This window comes from Aythya ferina, assembly GCF_964211825.1.
Source record: "Aythya ferina genome assembly, chromosome: 4".
NCBI classification, from domain to species: Eukaryota; Metazoa; Chordata; class Aves; order Anseriformes; family Anatidae; genus Aythya; species Aythya ferina.
The window spans coordinates 52,712,236-52,730,561 of NC_140300.1; the positions used below are offsets into that span (position 1 = coordinate 52,712,236).

Here is an 18,326-nt window from a genome sequence, read left to right on the forward strand (position 1 = left end):
AAACTCAGCAGCAATATCACTGTCCAACTTTACTGGTTATGAGGAAATATTCCTGAATTTAAACATTTTTCCATTGAACCACAGTAAAGGTCCTGTTTACAATTGTCTGCACATTGCTTTAAAGACTTCATACCCCCAAATTTAATAGGTTTTGATAATAAATATTGTGGATATCTAATGTCTGCCTTAGTTAAGTTGTCTGTTAGATCCTAGATATAGGAGTCAAGTATGCAGCTGGAAGATTCAAACAATAAATTAATTGTGATACATTTTTTTTTTTTGAATCAAACACAGCAAACATAGACGCTGGTAATATATAATTCTTCTAAGCATTTTAAGATTTCATTTTCTGCGAAGCTGCTGAAGACTGGCTCAGACTGTATACACATTTTGAATAATTTTTAACTAATGTCATTATGAATGAAAAGATCTTACAGTACTCTATATCATCTATTCCTTCACATTTCCTGGTATCACTTAATAAAATACTTGATGCTTCAGCATTCTGCTGCTGCTGTTGATGTACCTTGGTCATGACCTGGAAGGACCACCCACTCCTGTAAAAGAGAAGCTAAATCTGTCTCTATGGTAATTTGATTTTAGACCTCCTTTGAAGAAAAAGGACATGCATCTTTCAGTCAGCTTCAGTCTGGGCTGAGCTACTTCTGTGATGCAGGTTTTGGTCTGCAGAAGCCATTTATAGCTGTGTGCATAAGGCAGAGGGTGTTTTGTGTGTGTAGATGTGGATGAGAAGGAAACTTTTATTGGCACTTTTGCTTCTTTTCTACTTGAAGAAAACCCAAGTATTTTGCTAGCTATATTTGAAAAAATGCCTAAGAAAAAACAAAAGCATTAATTTTAGCCAAATAGAATCTTTAGTTAATGAGAAGTGATCGATTACTTTGAAGGGAAAAAAGGTAATATCCTATGACATATAAATCTAAATATATTGGTTAAAGATCTAAATCATTTTATTTGCCACAAAAGAAGCACTTGTAATTAGGAACCAAAAATGCAGTAAGCCAACGAAGAGAAAATAAATTTATTGAAGTGATTTTGCAAATCACAGTTAATTGAGCCACAAACAAAGCAGCAAATAAAGGAAATAATGTGGTAATTGGAACCCTCATCCCTTATTGGCATACATTATGGGTTGCTATCTTTTAGCAGTATTAAATCATTGCATGCGAATGTTGCCAAAAAAACTCTTCATTTCCTTTTAGTGACTTCTTACTGCCCTCAGTTGAAGTTTAATAGAAAAGGAAGGACATGATGTAGTTTTAATGACAGGAAACCCATGGCTTCCAAATGAATAAATTCCATCACTGGCTGCCACAAAGTGTGCTAATTATTTCCTTTGATAAATTAAAAGCCGTAAAAGTCCAAAGTATATAGCATGTGGTTTACAGTTATAGTCTGCCTGTCTGCATTATTGAAAGTTCATATAAACCTCATTATTTTAATTTAATAAACATTATAATTATTTTTTACACCAGTAGGCTGTATAGAAAGCATATGTTGAAGACAAGCTTCTCTGACAGAAGGTTAAATAGACAACAAACTGAATAAGCAAGGAACATGATGTGTAATGTTGTGATAGCCCATTTCTTATGATACCTTTCAGTGAGCAGATGTTTATTTTTTATCTTTCAAAAAAAGAAACTAGTGATTACTTTTATCCTGTAAATGAGGATTTCATTCTGCAAAATGGATTTTGATAAACTATACAGTCCCTTGTGTTTCAGAATAGAGGCTGAAAACTTGGAAAAAAATGTACACAGGAAAAAGGAGATTTTATAATAAATATTGCAAGCCAAAAAATATATATCTATATACCTATATATCTATATCTGAAGAAATGAAACAGATATCCAAGTGAAGTTCTAATAACCAGAGTGTTTGTTTATTTATTTTTTATCTCCCCCCAACCAAAGATGAGGTCCTGAATATCTTTAATGATGATTATACTAATGAAGATCAGGCTGGCTCAGTACCTATGGATGAAGCCCTAAGCTTACTACAAAAAAAAACAACTGAACAACGAGAAGCAAAAACTGTTTATGGGTTATGAAAGTTCATCGTGGATTATTATTCTATAAAGTTTTAAAAGGCAAATACTTTCAGCTTAGCAGGACAAATCTAGTGAAAGAACTCTGTTCCACTGCCAAATCTTTTGCTATGTCCTGATCTAGTGCACCTGACTTCAAATGTAAACTGTTTCAAACCTACTTCTTAGAAACAAAGAAAGAAAGCAAGAAAAGAAGGGAAGGGAAGGGAAGGGAAGGGAAGGGAAGGGAAGGGAAGGGAAGGGAAGGGAAGGGAAGGGAAGGGAAGGGAAGGGAAGGGAAGGGAAGGGAAGGGAAGGGAAGGGAAGGGAAGGGAAGGGAAGGGAAGAAAAGAAAAGAAAAGAAAAGAAAAGAAAAGAAAAGAAAAGAAAAGAAAAGAAAAGAAAAGAAAAGAAAAGAAAAGAAAAGAAAAGAAAAGAAAAGAAAAGAAAAGAAAAAAGAAAAGAAAAGAAAAGAAAAGAAAAGAAAAGAAAAGAAAAGAAAAGAAAAGAAAAGAAAAGAAAAGAAAAGAAAAGAAAAGAAAAGAAAAGAAAAGAAAAGAAAAAAGAAAAGGAGAAAAAAAAAGAATGAGAAAAAAAAACAAAAACAAACAGAAAAAAAAAAAAGCAATTAGCTAGGCTACATGACTAATTTTGCTAAATGTACTCATTCAGTAATGAGAATAGGAGTTTCTGGAGACATGAGAGAGGAATGGCGTGCCAGAATAGGATCACACAGCAGATATCTGGAACCAGCAGGAAGATGAACAGAACTAGGTCTGGCAGGACCAGAAAAAGGCTGAGGACAGGCAAACCATTTTGTCCTCTTTAATTCAAAATGCATGTTTTAAAAAGCAATCACAGATACTGACTAAAATTACACAAATTGGAACATAGGTCGGTGTAGTGTTTTTCCACTGGCAAAATGTGTTGCAGAGGTGGGTCGGCACAAAGATTTGTGTCTTACTGACTGAGAAACTGCAGCTCCCAAATGACTAGATCAAAGTGTCTCCTCAAATGGATAATGCTACAGCTCAGATTGGGGAGCTTTTTTGTGCTGCTTACTGGACTGTGTTGTCTCCCTAGCACAAATCAAACCCCGTTAAGCAGTACTGGCATCTTAGTTGGTCTGGCTTGCTTCTGCTGGAGAGTAGCTTTCCTGCAAATATGCAAGGAATATTGTGACCACTTGCTTATATCTGTGAATAATTAATTTAGTAGTTTAGTGAAAATTTAAGGATATATTTCCCTTGTTCTTAGAAGTATATGCTGGGACTTTATGAAGAAAATTCAGACGTGTGCTTAGAGGCCTGGTCAGTGGAATTGTATCTGGTTGCAATAGTGCTGATGTGGTGCTGTAATGACTTGAAGTATCAGATGGAATTTCTAATTTTTTTTTAAAGTGACTAACATTACACCATGTTACAGGGAAATGTCCTATTCCCTAGAAAACAAAACAAAATAAAACAAACCCAACAAAACAAAGAAAAACACCCCCCCCAAAAAAAAACAAAAACAAAAACAAAAAAAAAAAAAAAAAAAAACTTTATGAGAAAGTGACTACAACAAATTATGAGAGAACTGGAATGTAAACATTTCTCTTCTATGAGCTGCTTTACCAGCTCTTTTCTATAATTTCTTTTTTATGTGGTAACAAGAGAAAGGATTTTGAGGGAAATTGATAGGGTAAGAAGTTTCCTGAATCCTTTTTGCTGAAAGGGAGTTTGAAAGAGACCTGGGGGAGATGTTTAATATTCTTGCAGATGTAATTGGTGTTGCAAGGAGGGTGAATTCTTCCACATTGCAACATACTGCAGCCTCAGGATTACTGAAACATAGAACTATACTTCCTAGTTGAAGCATATCTAGTTGCAAAGTCAATTGTAAATGCCAAATCTTTAGTAACACTTGCAAAAATATCACCACAGAAAGGTATGCTCCATTTACACTACTCCTCTTTATTACTAAACCTATGAAAAAGAGAATAAAGGACAATAAATGGCTCCAGATCTTAGTGTTAAAAAAAAAAAAGACCCATTACAGGACTGTTTTGCCTGTTATATGGAATCTGGGAGACACAGACATTTCTTAATTTATCTTTTTTCATCCTTTTTTTTTTTTTTTTTTTTTTTTTTTTTTTTTTTTTAGTAGTGAGAGCAAGACAAGATTACTGCTTATTTAGAGATTATTTACCTCATTGATTTTTCCTTCTGTCCTTATAACAAATCTGCTTGTAAACTGACAATGACTTGAATAAAAGCTAACTATGCTTTAACTATGCTTATTCTGATAGTATTTTACTTGGAATAACATATATATTATATAACTATTATATTATATAATATATATATATTTAATTAACACTGTTTTGAAGCTAGCCACAGAGACCTTAATATTTTTATATTAAGAGTTTTCTAGAGTTTTATATTAAGAGTTTTCTATGAAATCCTACTCCAACACCTGATTAATGTTAACAGCATGGAGCAGAAATATTTTTAAACTTCATTCTCTCTTCACTATTTCTTTTCACAGCCATTCTTTAGTGTCTCAAATTTTATAGACATTTATTATTCATTTTCATTTCTATTATATATAGAGAGTGCTGTGTGAACAGACAGCATTCACACCACTTGCAGAAAAAGTGTTGTCTTTAAGTTGTATTCCCTTAGCATGTTGAATTTTAAGACAAATCTAGACTTCTTTCACAGTCTTATAGTTCAGAGTCAACCACAGCAGACATGATATTTAAGGAGCAGATAGAAGGGAGACGATGGGGTTGCTGTGAAAATCCTTCTCTCTTACCACTTGCCAGAGGTTAAGTAAAGCCCTAAGGGAGCTGGACAGGAGTATCATCAAATGGATAGTCTGTCACTTGCTTGCTTTACACTCAAAATCAAACAGGAGTTACCTCTTAGTGAAAAGTTATTTCACTTGACTACCAGAAACAGAAGGAGAAGGAGCAGTGTTTTTTTTCCAGACCTGCAGGAAGTCAGTGTAAGTGATGGTGATGAAATTCTCTCCTTTATTTTCCTAGGCTGTTTACAGCTCATGTAGTACAATACCACAGTATGTGTGAATGAAGATATGACACAAGATCTCTCTGATGTTTTGGGGTAGTTTAAATGAATGTTCAAATGTTTTCTTTTGTTTAGTCACAAGAAAAGTTCTTGATTTTATGGCTATAAATCAAGTACTCTTCCATACTCTAAACATGTCACTGGCATTCCATGCAGAGTAAGTCAGGGCTTCTTAATTTCAGGTTAGGAGGAAGCAGCAATTTTCTTTTCCTGGACAGTAGGACTACTTCAGCCTTAACCAGAGGAGAACAGAGTAGGGAGGCAGTGAGATTCTGGTGTGTTTTGTGACACAGGCCCACCTTCAAATTGCAGTGTATATTTACACTGTTTTAAACTCATACCGTATATCTTATCTTTTGGTGATCTCTTACTTTGAGGAAAGAGAGGTTAATCTTTAACAGAGATCATGTTATTCCTGCTTCTTAACAACAGTGATCAGCTTGGTATCTTGATTACCATGGACATCTTTTGAATAATCTGAGTTTGATTTATCTAAATCCCGAATGTATCAGTAGTGAGGTTGTGTTAGGACAGGAGCTTCAGGGTTGTCCAGGCTTCAAGTTAAAGAGAACTGAGATTTAGGACTTGCCTGCTCATCTAGCCAAGCTGTATCATACAGTGGGGCAGCACATTTCTGGAAAGCTGCTCAAGTATGTCTCCTCCCTCAGTTTTCTTAAGAAGGTAGCACATGGGGCTCAGTCCTAGGAAATCTTCTGTGTGCAGCTCCTAAAGACTAGCCAGCTTTATACAGGGTTTTTCTTGGATTCTTTACCAGCTTTTCCTGAGAATTTGCTTAGCAGTTTACTTCTGAGGAAAATCTAATCTGCCATCTGACTTGGGTCTGTGCAAAATGGCTGAGGCTCAGGAAGAGGGGGTTATTTTTAACTTGGTCTTTGAGTATTATTGCTGAATGAAAGAATAGGATGTATAGTTAGACACTATTTTCTCATTTCCAGATGCCACAGCCAACAAAGGTCGGTGTAGAAATGTAGTAGTAATTACCACTAGGAAAAAAAAAAAAAAAAAGGTTTGATGGCTGTGTTTGTCAAAACATGGAGTTTCTTATTGCCACAGAAGTTTTGTCTATTATTATCTGTTTTCTGTCCTTATCAAGTGAGTGAGCTACAATAATACTATGATATAATGTTTCTATTTCCATAAGCTGAAAGAAAAGCAAGAGGGTTAAATATCAAGTGTTTTGCTTGAAGCTCTAATTTGAAATCCCATCAGGGTCACTTGTTTACTAGCACTAATAGTTAACTAGTGCACAGCCTTTAAATTACTGCTTATTACAGCTCTGCTGTTCACACCACTCTGCTTAAGGACCTGTCAGCATTTCCAGTGAAAAATTCTTTTTTTCAGAGGCTTGTGACTTTGTCCTGAATATTTTCTCTGAAACTTGCTAAATGTCATCTCAGGCTAGAAACAGATCATTTTCTTTATAGCAGACTTCTCTACTTGGGGAATAAATCAGCTTTTACATGATTTTGAACATAAGAAGTGTTCAAAAAAGTGCTGACTGAAGTGTTTCCCCATGTCCATAGCCTAATGCATTTAAAATAATGGAAATTAGAAGGATTCTGGGGCTGTGGGCTAAGCAGAAATATAGTGAAAAGAATGAGTGCAAAAGTTCTTCAGTGATTTTACAGTGATATAATTTTACAGCGAGTTCCATCTTGGAGGTTGTCAGGTTGTAAACTTCTAGCTTTTGCAAAATATCACAGAGGCTTTGACTGCTAAAACTCCAGTTTGCTTCAGTACTTTGATACTTCAAGTTACTCTCTTGTTTGACATTTTTATTCCCACCTATTAGATCTAACTACATTTGATCTGAGGTGACTTGGGTTTGATTCCTGGCTGCGCCTAGATCTTTTTTGTAGCTTCTGACATGTTATGGAGACAAACCTGTGTCTCATTGCCCCTTCAGAAATACCCACACACATACCCTGTAACCCCTACTGCCTGGTAAGTTAGTAAGGAGGCAAGTGCTACTTCAAGACCTCAGGCTTCAGTGTAATAAGTCGCACTCAGAATTCTCAATCTGAAGTGCTACTTAGGGGGAATTTTCTCTTGCCTTTCAAAGAACGTTTTTTTATTCCTTCCCTTGCTACTGATCATTAATCAATAAATGTACTTTATTTATTTATAGTTTTAAAATTGAACAACATGTGTACCTGGACTCAACATTTTAAATGTTGCTAAATTTCATTGATTTTTTTTCAGTTTGATTTAGCTGAATTCATCACAAATCAAATTTGTGTCTTTGTTGGCAGGTGTTACACTGTACTAAAAGTGGGCAGATAGATTCAAGCTTTCAAAAATAAGTATTGCTGTGATAAAACTGATGTTTCCAAAACTGACGCATTGTGCTCAAGCACATGTACAAAGAATGCTGTTTTGGAGAAAAAAAAATAATAAAATAAAATAAAAAAAATCTGTTAAATCTGTAAATCTACCTGTCAGGAAATAGCTAAGTATGCAACCCCTAAGGGTAACTTCACCTCCATAGTTTGGGATGCAAGTAAGTCATTTTATCTAAGCATTTCACAAAAGATTTAAACAAGTTACTGGAGTAATTATTTAAGCAACCGCAGCAAGTAATCACTAAGAAAGTTGGGGGAAATTATAGTGTGAAGCAAGGCTTAAGGGAAAGCAAATATGACTGTTTTAAAAACAGCTTCCATACCTAATAGGAATTGATAGATATGCTAGTGAAGGCAAGGTCAGATTCAAATTGGGAGAGTAAGAAAAGACTGAGCTGGCATGGCAGGCTTCCATTTTGTCCATCACCCTGAATATATGTGTTTTGTTTTGTTATTAGGGCCATTGCAGGAACAGGAAGGGAAATGTGCAGATTTCAAGAGAGATTTATTATTTTTTATGCAATAAGATATGCAAGAAATAGTAAGTGGGAAATACACAATGTTTTTTCCAAGTTATCCATACAGTCTTTCAAGAGAGACACTCCACACTTGCAGTAAATTATAGTTTTAATGAATGAAGCTTATTGTGGATCAAATGTGCAGTTGTTAAAGCTGAAAATTTGAATATAAATGGATTGCAGTGATGTTGCAGTAATAGCTTAAAAGGAGAGGGTGAATGAGCATTTTAAGTTAAAGATGCTCTGAAGTGCCAGATCTATGGGAGGTGAAGAACTCTATCGTTCACCCACAGTATAAACCAGGATTACAGGAATATTATTATTTTAACCCCTTGGCTGCTCCATGAACATCTGTGTAGAATTCATCCACTGCCTTCTGAACACATCACGCACACTCATGTCTCCACAGATCTGAGTGCAATGCTAACAACATTGATTCATTGTTGTGGTGATTATACTCAATGCAGAAAAAAATTAACCTTGAAAAACAGTAAATTTACTTTCCTTCAAAATCTTTGTACCACATACAGATGTTAATTATTTCCTATACTATTTCTGTCGGTTAGGTGAAGGATCCATGTGTGCCTTCCATGACCCCAGCTAGGTAGTTAGCTGCAACAGAGAAACAGGACTTCAGAGGGAGTTGCTAACCTTCACTGAATAGCTTGTCAGCTAGAGAATGATACAAAGCACCTTCAAAAGGTCCCCTAAGTAATGAGCACTAAGGAGGGTTATAATGGGCCCATCATTAGCTTCAGCTAATATTCTGACCTAATGCCCACATATACTACAGGTGTCATGCAGGGCCACCATAGGATTAATCTCCAGGATGTTTTGTGGTTATATGATGACAACACTTTTCTTCAGCATATTCCCAGCTTGTAAGCCTTTATATGCATTTTATATAATGCACATACATTACAACTTCTTGCTTATATTTATTATTTCTTTTTTCATCCTCAGTTACCTATGGTGACCAATGAGTCAAGTACATACCCATACAAAAGAGAAAAATAAGTGGCAAGGCACTAAAAGCTAACAAGGATGTAACAAAATACAAATACACCAGGGAAACTGGTCTTTCCTCCTCTTGCTGTGTGTTTTTTCCTTCCACTGATTTAATCTTGGTACTGCTTACAACTGTGAAAAGGATCAAAACTCGTGCCCTTCACTTCTGTGTAGGCTTTTATGGATATTCTGTAAACTCATCCCCTGCCTTCTGTGACGGTCTTTCTTTTATTATAAATAGTTTATTTTGGTCTTTCCATCAGTGTATCTGTTTTCAACTTTATCAAACTTATTCACTTATTCACTCAAGATGTTGGTCATTCTTGCCTTTGTTCTTGATGGTTAAGGATTCTAACCATTACAGTTGTTAAAGACTCACCTTCTCAGATTTTATATCTTTCCTTGCTTTCTTGTTAGTTGTTTCTTTTTATCACTTCCTAAAGAACAGCAGTCACTTTGTAAGCTGAAACGAGTGAATGCTAATATTATTCATATTTATCAGCCATATTTAGGAAAAAAAAACATATGATTCCAGTTGCCTGCACTCCTCTCCACATGGTGTAGACAGTTATATATTATTAACCTATGCAGTCAAGCTGCTGAGCGAATTTCATGTGACTATAATCTGGCAGTCATATTGTAGAATGCATCAATTATAAAAAGACAATTCAAACACCTTTTGCCAAGTAATACCAAATACACATCAGAGTTTTATGATCAGCTCATTTAGTAACAGGATATTTAATATAATAAGGAGGCAATCTTTAACTGATAAGTATCTGCTTTTGATTTTTTTTACACACATACATAACACACCCCAGTAAGATTTTGTATTCTCATATCACTTATATTAAAAACACGCACACCCAAAATGCTGGGTATTTAAACTTACTCCCCCCCCCCCCCCCCCAACAAAAAACACACAGAGAAAAACTACCAAAGAATATGAGCTCATGTTCCAACATCAGTTTATTGAAGCAAAAACTTCTAAACTTTTTTTTTTTTTTTAAATAAATGACACAAACTGGGCTACAGTTTCAATTTATCTTTTAAAATGAAAGCTTACTGTCAAATTATCTACATTTTCACGTAGACTATTTTTCTTTAAATTAAATAACTGTAGATGAACACAGGGTACATTTTGTTTTCCTGCAGGAATTTATCAAGAGACAAGAATGTAATTCATGGGGAAACACTAGATGTCAGTTTAAAATTAGGATTACCAAAGTTTACTGCATTTTTGAATACCTTTACAATTAACATTTAGGTTAGCTCCATATTTGATGCTGGAATACTTGCTAAAAGTAGATTCTAAATAGCCCTGCCAATTTAGATTATTAACTTATTAAAGGCCCTATTATTCTGAGAAGCTGAATAATGTTAAACTCTAAAAGACCATTGCAAATAATTTCATTCATTGAGAGATGGCACTTACCAGAGAAGAGAAAAGAAAGTATTTTGGATGACATTTAACTTGACTTCATTTGGGCACAAGACCTTGAAATTCTCATAGCTTACTGAGTACAAATTAACGTTTTGTTAATGTTTTCTTTTTTTTTTTTTTTTCTTTTTTTCCTTCATTTTTTTTTTCCTTTCTTAATTGAGTTATTTTCAGAGACATTCGAGCACTCTCAGTGCAGTCTTTTTTCTTTAAAAAAATAATCAAAAGAATGAAAACTTTTCTTGAGACCAAGCTATTCAGCGCTTAAAATGATAAAATCTGGTCAATCCATGTTTGTTGTTTCTTTCTCTATAGCCACTAAAAATAAATCCTTCAGGAGAACATTTCTTTAGGTCACTTTTTCATTATTTCCAGAGGCAAAAGCTGGCAAGGCAATTTATAATTCAATTTTTGCTAAATCCACAACACCTAATATATATGTCAGGCATTTCAACGGCAGGGTACTTTGGGGATAGGTGATAAATTGTACTGATTATAAGTGCAAGCTGTTCTTCCAAAACATCATATCAAAAAGAAGGCAAGTATTATTAGGAGAATGTAATGTATCTTTAGAATGTCCAGAAACATAAGAGATAATCACTTCATGTAAATATATTCTCCCTTGAGTTTTACAGCTAAATATTAAGGTCTTACCATGTTTTTGATATCACTCATCTGGAGGGAGGGACCATCATGGGTTGGTAGTCTTTCAGCAGCCGCATAGCTCTTAGGCCTGCAATAATTCATTTCTCCCAAAAAGGGCTTACTATGAAACCTGAAACATGGTCATAATAATTTTCTGACTATGTTGGGGTATGTGAAAAGTATAAATATTATTTTATCATATAATCTCCCCTGATCTTTTAAACATCCTTTCAATGTTTCCATGTATTTTCCTGTGAGAATGAGATAACTGTTTATCGATACCACTGAGCAATAACAAAAAGCTCTTCAAATTCAGCTTGAATGTCAACCTAATGTGAATCCAGGGAAAAAGACAATGTGTCCTGGGATCTTTACTCTTAGTTTCTGCTTTTTTAAAAGCAATACTTCATGGAAAAAAATACATTAATCTTACAAAGATGAGATTGATATATCAAGTCTAGACAGTGAGAACCAAAAAGTAGTTAAATGAAATTGGATAGTTGAGGTTAGCCAGCACAATGCAAACCTTTTCACCTCTATGTTGTTGGTCTGAATTTAGCTTGGCTGGTTTTGACTTAGCTGCTCTGCAGATGCTCCTTGTTTGTCTTGCCAACCATAATCTGTATCCTGCTCAGACTCTCTGAGGAGCTGACTGTTTTTGTGTCCATGGTATTGATTTAGGACCCATCCTATTCTATCATCCTGTTTTAGGCATATTTCCTTCTCTTCAGCATCTCAGGAAATTATTTCCTTGCTTTAAGAGTGGGCAACCTTTATTAATTTTTCTAAAAGACCTAAAATTAATATTAAAGGCAAGAAAAGCAAATAAAAACAAATTATATATCTAATATTAGGTAAAGTCTCAGTAATAAAAGCAATAAGGCTTAAAGTAGGAAAAGATGGTTCAAACAACTGTTTTGTCCAGCTTCTATTGGTTACTTTTATTTCTCATTTACTTCTAAACTGTGTCCTATGCCTTTTTAAAAGTTTTCCTGGTTATATCTGAAATACACTCAAGTCAGTATTCCAGGTAGTAAAAATGCTTCCTGTCAAATGCTTTTCAATCATATTTTTCTACTAGAATCTTGATTTTGCTTTGCATCCACAATTTAATCAATTCTTTGTAGAGGAAGGAGAATTTCCACTGTAAAACAGAAGTTCCCTCTCAGTTGCTACCAGGTCAGAAAAAAAATAAAAATAAATCAATAGGTTGTTAACTTTCTCAACAGCATGTTTCAAAATTTTGAAAACATCAATCTTCTTTCATATTTTAATGAAAACATTTTGTACATTTTAGTATTACCTGACTCCACCAGTCTGCTTTTAAACTGAGCCTTGCATAAAACAATACTGCAGTAAAAATGAGGACTGAAAGTGAATGAAGGAAAAAAACACTACTCTCCTTCTGAAAGAGACTTTCAGACCAGCAGCTTAAGGGAAATGAATGCAGAGAAGATATTTTTCCCTCTTTTGCAGCAATAACTACCCCCACCTGATAAATACTCCCCCTCCCAAACCCACCTGCCAACTCTTAGTTTTGTCTTTTTTGTAGCACCTAAACTCATTTAATGAAGAAGATGAACAAAAGTGGAAAACAAATGATTACTCATGAGCCAGACCAGCTTAGTGTGCACACTTGTCTGAAAGACTGATGAGATAATACCTGCAAAAGAATGGTCTGCTCTGACAGGAAAAGGAGAACCAATGTATCCAGAACACCCAATAGCTCATCTGGCAGTAAACGAGGGGTCAAAATGTCAATTTTCCAGTCCTGCCCCTTGTGGTGTTAGAAATCTATTAAAGTACTAACATCTATTCAATCGCATTTTAGGCATTTTACTAACATGGATGGAAAATTAAAAATAGATGGAGGTACAGAAAACAAACAGGCATTCTCAAAGGAAAAATGAAACAAAGTTGGTGAAAGTTGGAAAAATGCACTAGAAAAAAAAGTCAGTGAGAAATATAGAAACTAACATAAGGCAGGGAGAGGTGCTTGAAGATAGATGAAGAAATAGCAAAAAAAAATAAAACAAGGAAGAATCACGAAGGTGTTTATTGTCTTATTTTAGTCTTTCCCTTGGAGATTGAAAAATAATTTCTTAAAAAATGTGGTAAGTGTGGCTGAGAATTGCCTGCTTGTGATTGATGATACCAGGCAGGCATGGTTTCTGTTTGGCTACAATTCTTGGGCACAGAAGAACACTGTATTATAATACCCTGCTAGATAAAGACACGCTGAAATTCGTAAGGCTGTTAGTTGAACCTAATCTCACGCTGGCAAAAGCTGTTACTACAGCAAGCCAGATTGAATCAGCTATTAATAATGCAAAGATGTCATTGCTTCCCAAAAGAGATTCTTAGCACAGCTTGTAGAAGAGATTAATAATATTCATGTTATTAGAAGCAGACCTAAACAGAGACATTGTCTACTGTGTGAGTAGAAAGGCTTTTCTATTACCTAAATGGCTTTTGAAAGACTAAAGAAAGGATCCAGGCTGTAGGAGTTAAATTACCTCATATTTTCCTCTCAATTTTCCATTAAAATTTAAAATTTGGGTTTTCATTTAGGTAAAATTCTTATGGATACATCTTGGCTTTGAACAACATAGTGGAGAAGCAGGTAATTTTTTTAGAGTGAATGTTTACTTTAGGACATATTTGCTTATGCCCTGATGACACATTAATGGGCTTGTTAGAGACCCTATGACTTTAATGGGACAGGATTGAGGCTGGTGTGTAAATATCGTCAAGCCAGGGTAAAAAGCATAGTTTTCAACCTTCTGAAATAAGAGAAGACTTTTGGTGCAGATATCAACGTTATGACATTGTTCCTTCTTATCTTCCTAGATTTTCTTTGTTTATTTATTTTCAGGGCTTATTAGTTAACCTGTGGATTTTGGAGACAGTATCTTACACTTTCTACTCTTAGAGTGAATTTCTGCATGAAAAATTTGAACCACTGTCATAGTGTTTCTAAGTGGAAAGGGTTGAGGAAGATAGGAAGACTGCATGTTTTTATGAGTGTGATGGACTTTGAGGCCAGGAAAAGGCCTCAATACCTCAAACTTGGTATTGAGATATAATCAACTATTTTCAAAATAAATGTAAATATAGCCCCTTCTTAATGTGATAATTATTAAGCAGAGTCTTAAAACTGTTGTTAGCCCTTTATGAATGAGATTAAGAAAGGCAATTTGAGTCCTCACACAAGGGCTTTTCACACAGGGCCCAAACTTGAGGCAGTCCCCTACTTACAAGCGTCTGTCTCTGTGCTTACAAGTAACTTAAAAAAAAATAAAAAATAGTCCTTTTCCCTCCTCTTCATAAAGATGAATAGAACATAGCTATGACTTTCTAAAGACTTTACAGAAATATCCTGTTGGGCGCATTGTTTCTTTAAGAGGTGCTGATATAACATAAGAAACACAATTTGCTTTTTAGTTAGTTCAAAGGTTTCTGTGATAGGTATTCCTCCTGGTTTTCCTCCTGCTACTGGATGTTGAGGAAAAAATAGGCACATGTCCATTTGCATACAGAACAGCAGGTAGTTCCCTATAAGACGCTTCCACTGCTTTGTTACAAAAAACGTTTATTTAGAGTTGAGTTTTTTGTAAGAAACATTTCAGAGATGGCTGCCACTGAAGGGGTGCAATCACAAAAAGATAACAGGACAGCAATTTTATAATACTGAAGGAATTTTAGTGAAGTTAAATAAATAGAGTTCTTGGGCAAATGGAAGTCAAACTTTCAATTATTCTAAAATAGATTCTGGCTCATTCAATCTAGCTGACACTTTGATGTGTTTAAATCTTTGCAGACACTATGTAAGAACTGAAACAAGGCCAACTACACCCCCTCTGCTCTTGCAAATGTAGAAGCAGAGATATCTAAACAGTAAGAGGACCAGCTCTTTCAAGAAGGAAATTTGTAAAGATAACATGAACAGTGGCTGTCATTAAAAGTCAAATGACTACTTTTAGATGTTGTTGGTGAGGGTTATCAGAAGGCAAATATGGCACATTAGATTATGCAACCTCATTCCAGGGTTTTGCTGTGTTTTCCTGTCTTAAGAAGAGCACCTTGTGCTTCTTGATAAAACAAAGACCTGATTCAGCACAAAAAAAAAAAAAAAAAAAAAAAGAGAGAGAGAGAGAGAGAGAGAGAGAAAGGCAACACCCATAGTAATAAAGTAACCTGTATTTGTTTTACTGTATTTCAACAGCAATTCCATAATCAGAGGTAACTTCTAAAGCATAAACATTTCTCATTCCTACAGCTAATATCTTAAAACTGAACATCCATAGCAGTACTTTTACAATAATCAATACAAATCATTTATGCATCATGGTATTTACAAGATACAAAAACAAAAATTGTGCTCTCAACAACTTTTTTTTTTCCTGAACTGGACACAGAAAACCCAGGAAACATGAGGAAACCCAAAGACAGTGTAATTCTAGCACTTGGTTTAAATTAAAAACTTTTTTAGACCTTATGCCACATGGTACTTTAATATATTATCAGAATAGAGGAACTGAGTAGAAATTTTACTCCAGCTTGGTAGTCCGATATTCAAGGCAGTACAGTGAAGAGGAGACCAAACAAAAAATAAATAGGTGGGCTTTGAAGTTCAGGAGAGATTTCTTCAGTAAAATCAGAATGATGATAATTCATAGCATAGGATTCCAGAAACTGACATAATGTTCCGTAAGGACAATTAACCCTTTATTTTGTTTCATAACAGTATTATTCTGAGTGTATAAAACATCAGGAAGAGCTGCTTGCTACATTTAAAAGGACATCAAGTAATGAAAAATTAAGTCTTTCCTGAAGAAAATGAAATGTTAGCTGTTTGTCATATGAAGGTACTATATGTATCTTGCAGTTTGTTTGTTTGTTTGTTTTTGTTTTTTTTTTTTTTTTTTTCCACTTTGCATTTCCACACAGCCTGTAATGTTCTGCATTATTGTCCTAAGCAGAATTTCCTGATTGCAAATAAAGCGATAATAACAAAATCGGTGATTCACCAAGGGCTGGTGAATAGCATGAAATTCTAACTCATTCTATAAATATACCATTAAATGATAAAGGATTCTAGCCAAATAAAGTTCTGTCTGATGGATTTCCAAGTAGATAGAAAGGTGGATCAGCAGAAAAAAGTTGTTATCTGAAAAAGGATTGACTTCCAAGGTTGCCTGTGAAATAGCTTTAGCCATGAAATATGTGCTAGAACAAGAAAGAAAAACCACCAGATGACAAAAAGGGATGGATAAAGTGTGTGACACAACAAAACAAAAAGCTTTCCTTAAAACTCCATTGTCATAACATATTCTTCCACTGAGTCCGTGAACAAAACACTTCACAGGAAGTGCAATGCAAGAGCAGGAGGTCGGCAAAAGTTGTAGATGTGGAAGTAAATGCAGCTGCTGTAGATAGAAAATGAGAGGTTCTGAATGGGATATACAGCAAAGAGCTGTGCATAGGAGCAGCACTGGATAGCGTGCTGAGCATAGGAGAAGAAAGAAGATGGGAATGAGCAATTTGGGGACTAAGCTGAGCTGGGTATAATTGAATTCTAGGAAACTAACTACTTTAAGAAAAAAATGATGTCACTCTTTTTACATTGCAAAAATGTAGTCTAGCATACCCTGGTGATGGGGAGTACAGATATAGTGATAGGGCCAGGAGAGCTATGCTTGAGGTTAACTGAATGCCTAACATGTGTGTCCAAGTGGGAGGAAGCTGTAGTGAGACAAGAAATGAGAGAAATAATTCATTTAGTGTCTGGCATGATGATTGTAAATTTCTTTAAAGATGATTTCTGTATATTGTGTAGGTTTGTGTGCTTTCGTGTCTTTCTTTATTGCTGCTACAAAGAAGTACATCTCTTTGCTAGGACTAAATTATGATCACTTCAGTTTTGTGACTATTAATCAAGGGAAGGCATTTGCAAGCCTTTCCCAGCCACATATCCTTTGAGGGTTTTGAAAGCTATAGAATGCAGTTTGTTATCTGTCATTACAAGGCTGTGCCAAGTTCCATGATGCAGTGAAAGCTCAGTCATATGCTGCAGCTGACACTTTCCCACTGACCTCAGCTTGTTACACTGCATAAACAGAAGCTATTACAAGTCTATATGGTTCTTGGAGCAGTGTTATGCTGAAAGCTGAAAGCGGCACAAGAAAGTTTTTCACATTTGTGCAAGGTTCAAAGCGAACAATGTGCTTTTTTGGTCACATAAACAGATGAGACTGTCATATCCTCAGTTCACCTCATAAATAAACACCAGGCGTAGAGGATTGCTGTATAAGGCTGCAGTTCAAAAGGACTGAAATCTGACAGCAGACACTGCCTCTCCTCGACAAGCACACCTTTAACCATGCTTACTCGTTGGTATGTTTTGCTTTGATATGTGTCCATCTGCTCGGTGAATCAGCACCCAGACTTTCAGCCAAAAGCTCACAAGGGGAAGTTACTGAGGCAAAGGACAAGGAAATAATCATTTTGCATGACCTGGCAGCAACATGGTAGGTTCTGAGAGAAGATGCAGACCTAGGAGCAGGCAATGGGGGTGGAGGCCTGTCACAAAGCTTGCCTGGGTTGGTGGCAGAAGTCAGGGAAGGAAATTGAAAGGAACAGGTTGCAGGCTCCAGGGAGCCACCAGAGATCTGGAGGTGGCAGTGAGCAAGGGGTTTGTTTTGTTTCCCACTCCATCTTGGCAGTAAATGAGAAGGACTGGAGAAATAAAGCTGGGATTTATTGGGAGGGAGCAGATTTACTAGGAACTCATGGGCAGGGGCACACTAACCTTCTGCTCCTTCTTTGAGCTGATCTGATCTTGGAGTCCATGGCTCCTCTCCTCCCTGCCTGTTCACTCAGGATCTACAAAATAGATGGTGGGGCCATTGCACCCTTTGCTTCAGTTCCTCCTTGCCCCACTATGATCTGCCAATGTAAACAACTGCTTACTTTTACCTAAACCAAAAACCAGGTCTGCCTCTAATCATGTTGGGTGACTGCTGACACGTGTAGAGTTTGATATTTTGATAATATTATATGTCCATGATAATACTTCATTACAGTTATGTCCTTGGCTATAATTCTTTCAACACAGTCACTTTTGTACAGCCCTTTGAGTTACAGGAAAGCCTTGTAATGCCAAGCTTTGCAGTGATGGTCACGTTACAATTCAGAAGATTTGGAATTAATTGCTATTTGATATACCTC

At 35.6% G+C, this 18,326-nt stretch overlaps 2 long non-coding RNA genes across 2 annotated transcripts in view; one reads left to right on the forward strand and one right to left on the reverse strand.

Annotated features, from left to right (window-relative positions):
• LOC311436477 overlaps positions 1-18,326 on the forward strand; it is a 138,264-nt gene that overhangs the window by 11,701 nt on the left and 108,237 nt on the right. The gene's annotated exons all lie outside the window — the stretch shown is intronic.
• On the reverse strand, positions 9,399-12,509 carry LOC311435601. Its single transcript, XR_014692259.1, has 3 exons — positions 12,400-12,509; positions 11,106-11,226; positions 9,399-9,473 (listed from the first exon to the last, which is right to left on the reverse strand). It is a non-coding gene; the product is annotated as an uncharacterized lncRNA (long non-coding RNA).